At 34.1% G+C, this 5,449-nt stretch overlaps 1 long non-coding RNA gene across 1 annotated transcript; it reads right to left on the reverse strand.

Annotated features, from left to right (window-relative positions):
* Nucleotides 1-1,190: 1,190 nt before the first annotated feature.
* On the reverse strand, nt 1,191-4,366 carry LOC113293682. The gene is made up of 4 exons (XR_003332460.1): nt 3,896-4,366; nt 3,696-3,804; nt 2,638-2,793; nt 1,191-2,001 (listed from the first exon to the last, which is right to left on the reverse strand). It is a non-coding gene; the product is annotated as an uncharacterized LOC113293682 (long non-coding RNA).
* Between the last annotated feature and the right edge of the window lie 1,083 nt (nt 4,367-5,449).

Genomic DNA, 5,449 nt, shown 5'->3' on the forward strand with positions numbered 1-5,449 from the left:
ATTATAAATTTCGGCATTTGACATTTCAGTAAGATAACAGAAGCCCATTGCAGTACATGGGCCTCACATTGGAGGCATCCCCTAAATGTAGTAATGACAAAGATAGTCTTACGTCGGTGATACAGCATGGGGAAGTAACAGAAACAAGGAGAATCCGCTCCCAAAACCGTAAACGAAAACTCTAATCCAAGAGTTAAACAATGACAATAATCAATAAATCAATTGCCTCCGGAGCTTGTGAGTTTTGCTTTGTTGGCTGTGAGTTTTGCTTTGTTGTCGAGCTCAAGAAACTCTTGTATCATCCTAATGTTCTCACTAGGGATGTACATGGTAACGGTTATGCGCCAAACCTGAACCGAATCAAATCGAACCATTTACTAATGATTGGTTTTGGTTTAAACAGATAAAAATCGTGAGTAACGGTTTCGGTTTTGGTTTGATGTAAAAACCAAATCGAATACCAACGGTAAAACTGATTAGCTTTGATGTAATTAATATTGACCATTAAATCTACCTTAGATGAAGTATATTTAATTTTATCCAGAGATCTAAAATAGAAATGTCTGTATTTAATAATTTTAATATGTTAATTTATGTATAATTTTTTTATATAACTATTTTTGAATAATATTTATTTTTATAAATTTAAAAGTAAAATACAAATCAATACGGAGAACACATCATACAAAGCTATTAATTGGTAGCCTAGCAACAAGCTGGACTCCAACTCCTTTCTGAATAGTAATGCCTAGTCTATGGAAAATAAAACTACCAAAACCACTCACTAGTGGAAATTGAAAGTTAAACCACTGCCAGGACAAGAGCTAATTTCTCCAAAAACGACTGTGTTCCTCAGTTGGAATTTAGAAGTGGTATTTTCCAAAACGACTGTGCCTCACAAATGTTGAAATCTTTAGAAAAACGACTTCCATCGACAGTAAAACGATAACACTGGCAAACGCAGTGGTTTAATTAGTTTTAAAATAGGAAACTTCAACCCAAATCGCTAGTTGCGAGTAGTCGTTTTATCTGGAATGAATATCTTCAAAAATCTGATACGTCTGAACCCCAGTCTAACTGGTATTTTGAATGAACCTATTTTGGAAAATCTGATGATTCATCTTACTTATTACTGACTGACTAAAATTTGAAATTCACTAAACTGAAATTTCAGTAGAAGCTCATTTGATATCAAAACTTTCACCATTCAATTCATATTTGTTTACAACAGTAATTCAATTTATATTTGAATCAGGATGACACTTAGGTCAAAAAACTCTAGGCAAGTAGTGAATTCACACCATAAGTTTTAAGCATTCTTAAAGATTAATTTTCTTACAATCACAAGAACCCAACTTACAGACACCAAAAAAAAGCTAAAACCAGCAAAAAGATGATGAACTGAGCTGCCCAACTGTATAGAATAGTATATTGCAACAAAAATAAGTTTGGCGTTAAAAGCTTAATAACAAAATTATAACTGCTTTAAAAGAAACAAAGTTCTAACAGCAAAGTAAGTCCTAAGAAAATTCTTGATCACTTCAATACCAACACCACTGTACCTGTGCTGCCAGAAGATACGAGCACTACACAAATTATTACTAGTTATAAGAGGTCAAGACTTGTTAAAAAAATAAAGGGAACATGAACAGACAAGTGCTTGTTGATCTAAACACTAAATTTGGCTTCTTCTTACAGAAAAAAGCTTGTTTAAGGAACCAAAAATTCTCAACAAGCACTACACCAATTCACAACTAACATATTACTTAAAAAGCAACAAACAAGTCATTTACTGCAAGCAAGGTGGATTGATGCCAAAGTGAATATTCGACCCATTGAAATCAAAGAAAAGCCTACTGCAAACGTGAAGGTTACATAAAAATAGACACAAATATGCAGATAAAACAAAATAACTTCGATGAGCAATATAGTACCTGCCCTAATGCGTGCAAGCAAAGTGCATGGAGCACCCCTTTCGCTAAGTCTACAGGAAGATATCTCCTGCAGTTAACAACACAAATGCTGATGTCAAGCATTTATTATCGACCATATGCATTTTGCTATAACACCACAAAGGAACAAACAACATTACAGATCAGGATGTAGTTAGGTTGGCTAAAAGTTTAAAGCTGGGAGAAATCGATGTTGAAATTAACATGTAAAATGTGTGCAAGAGCCTGGCATTGTTACTTAAAAGACATTAAGCATCCTTCCAGAGCTTACAAGAAGAAAGATGTACATTCAGAGATGAGTGAAGCAGGTAAGCTAATATATATTTTGTAAACATCATAAATAAGTCGAGAATGAGTTAAGTACGTAAGCTAATACCTTTTTTGTTTCTGAGTGCTAAGTTTTACAATCATAACTACAAGACTGTAGCGTTTCTAGCTGCACCAAATTCATTATTCTATCTGTTATAGCTCCAAAGAATTTCATTCACTTTGTTAATTTTAAAAAGACAAAAATTAGCACACACTGCTCGAACTTGGATGAAAACTCATGCGATCCATCTCAAATCAAGATTAGCTACATTTATAGTTGGCACGATGGTATATAACAATACAGTTACAATGTAAACAAATAAATCAGGCACTTCTCTGTTCTAGAAACAAATTACATCCCTACGAGAGAACTTACCCCACTCCTTTCAAACAGCTATTTGCCGCCAATGCATAACCATGGATAGGCTAGAGAATACTATTTCCTTGATCATCATACGACCAATTGAAACTCGTAGTGACTAGTAGCACTAAGCTACAACCATTTGTTCTTCCCCTTCAACTTCTTGTTCTCCTGCACATCGTCACGTAAATGAATTTAAATCCCTGACCATCATATCCTCATAAAACTGAAAACATATGTAAGCAAAACTACATATGAGCACCTCTTCTACTAGTAACTATGTCATGAAAAGTTCGAACTCAGAGTATAAGTGAAACATTTAAGCATTATAAGTGAAACATAACTCAATACAGAACCTACAGTAGCTTCACACTAAAGACAACAAAAAAACATAACTCAATACAGAACCTAAGAACTCTAATTAAGAGCAAACATTGAAGCATTATAAGTGAAACATAACTCAATACATAACCTACAGTAGCTGCACACTAAGGACAACAAAAAACATTGGTCTCCCTTGGTGTTGTGAATAACTTGGCCATGACATTTAAACAAACATGTAGTGTCTCTACAGAATTAAGATTGGAAAATTAAAACTCTATAAAGCTAAACAACCTAATACCATTAATGAGCTTCAGCAAGTTAGGGACATACAACTTAAAACAAATCTCAAACTAAAACATAAAACGAAAAATACTCAAAAATGATAGAGATAAATTGAGATTACTACAAATACAAACCCAAATTAAAAATTAAAATGAACCTGAATCTCTTGCATAACTTCAACACCTTTACTACCATATGTTGAAAAGGGAATAAGTAAATTCAGGTTATCCTCTTTACGACATGACATTAGCTTATCCAGCAGGAAAAAAAAACTATAAAATCCCGAAATATAATCAAAATCCTTTAATGAAATCTACAAAGCAAGTACTACCTTACGAGTACCAACAAGATTTGTTCGATCATCAGCAAACAAAGCTTCAATAGAACAAAAGTATATCAAGGTTTTCAAATACTAAAAACATTCTCAAACAATAAAATAAAATGAGGGTTTTTGAGATAATCATTACCAGCTTCAGATTTAGGGGTTTTATTTCTTACACCAGAAGAAGAGATCTTCAACCCACTTGAAGACTTGATGAGTTGTTTTGCAGGGAAAATATATAAGGAAAAACCCTTCTGCAAAATCGAGAGAAGATGAGAGAAATTAAATCATTAGATTTAAAAATCAACGACAAAGTTTAAAAATCAAGGACAAGATTGATAATACCTGATGATTTCAGGAGCAGAAAACTAATCGGTTACAAAGTCTTCTTTAGATTTCTATTGATACATGCATTTTGATTTTGAGATATGGGTTATGACGAAGCTATGATTTTGGACAGTGAAATTCGATCTTTGATGTGACAGGTGAGGTTCGTCTTCAGTTTCTAACTTTGATTTCAAATTATTGATAAACAAAATGGATTTTGAATCTAGGGTTCTTGGAGTTTTTGTTGAATTTGTTTAATGGAACAAAATAATAATTAAGCTTGTAGAAAAATTGTTAAGATTGATCTGTTAATGGTGATGAAAGTAACGAGTTTATGACTTGGGGACATGCATACAGTCCATGTGAATACAATTCTAGAACTGATTTTTGGGTAGATATGGATGAACCAAGAAGATGGTGGATTGGCCCTATTTTCTTTGGGGGATATGAATGCATTTCGTTCCAGTGACGAGAGGAACCGGGGAGAAGGGGACAGACGGAATATGGCTTTGTTGAATAATTACATTCAGGAGAATGAATTAATTGATCAACCTTTAATAGGAGGCACTTTTACATGGTCGAATAATCATGCTAATCCACTTTTATGCAAGTTAGATCGTTTCATTTCCAGTCACGATTTTGAGGTGGTTTTTCCTAATGCCTTACAAGTTGTGCTAACAAGAATGATACCGGATCATAATCCTCTTCTGATGATTTCAGAACGGCAATGTCTTCTAAACCTTATTTAAGTTTGATAGGGTGTGGGTGGAGCACAAGGATTTTGTGAAGAATGTCCAACAATGGTGGGGAATTATGAGTTATAATGGGAGTGTGAGTTCCATCTTTTTTCTAAAGCTCCGGAATTTGAAGCATCTTATAAAGCCGTGGAGAATGAAGGAGTTTGGTAATTTTTATAGGGATAAATCTGAACTCACTGGAAGAATACATGAGTTAAATATTTTAGAAGAAACTGGTGCATTGCAACACCCATCAGTTGGAGGAAAGAAATCAATGTAAGTTAAAGTTGAAGAACATATAAGCAATGGAGGCAAGAAAATGGCAGTTGAGAGCAAAACAAAATGATTTCCGGTTGGGGGATTCGAATATGCGTTAATTTCCATAGTATTGCAAGTGTGAGAAATAAGCGTAACACAATTGTAAAGCTCCAAGTTGGAGGGATAGATTGTTTTGAGCCGATCACTATCAGGGAAGAGTTAAGAAGCTTTTATATTAATTTGTTCTCTCAAAGAGACGAGGTGTATTCGAGTATGGAGAATCTATATTTTCCAAAAATTGGAGAGACGGATAAGATATTGCTTGAACGTGAGTTTACGTAGGAAGAGGTAATTAAGAAGATGGGAAGCAATAAGGCCCTGGGTCCATATGGTTTTACAGCTGAATCTTTGTAAGATTGACATGGAGAAATCTTTTGACAATGTCAATTTGCAATCTCTATTTACAATTTTGCAAAAGCATGATTTTGGTTCTAAATGGATTCATTGGATCAGTTGGTGTGTTTCCTCTTCTCACATGTCTGTTTTGATTAATGGTAGTTCGACAGAGAAGTTTAAA

This window comes from Papaver somniferum, chromosome 7 (assembly GCF_003573695.1).
Source record: "Papaver somniferum cultivar HN1 chromosome 7, ASM357369v1, whole genome shotgun sequence".
In the NCBI taxonomy this organism is placed as follows: domain Eukaryota; kingdom Viridiplantae; phylum Streptophyta; class Magnoliopsida; order Ranunculales; family Papaveraceae; genus Papaver; species Papaver somniferum.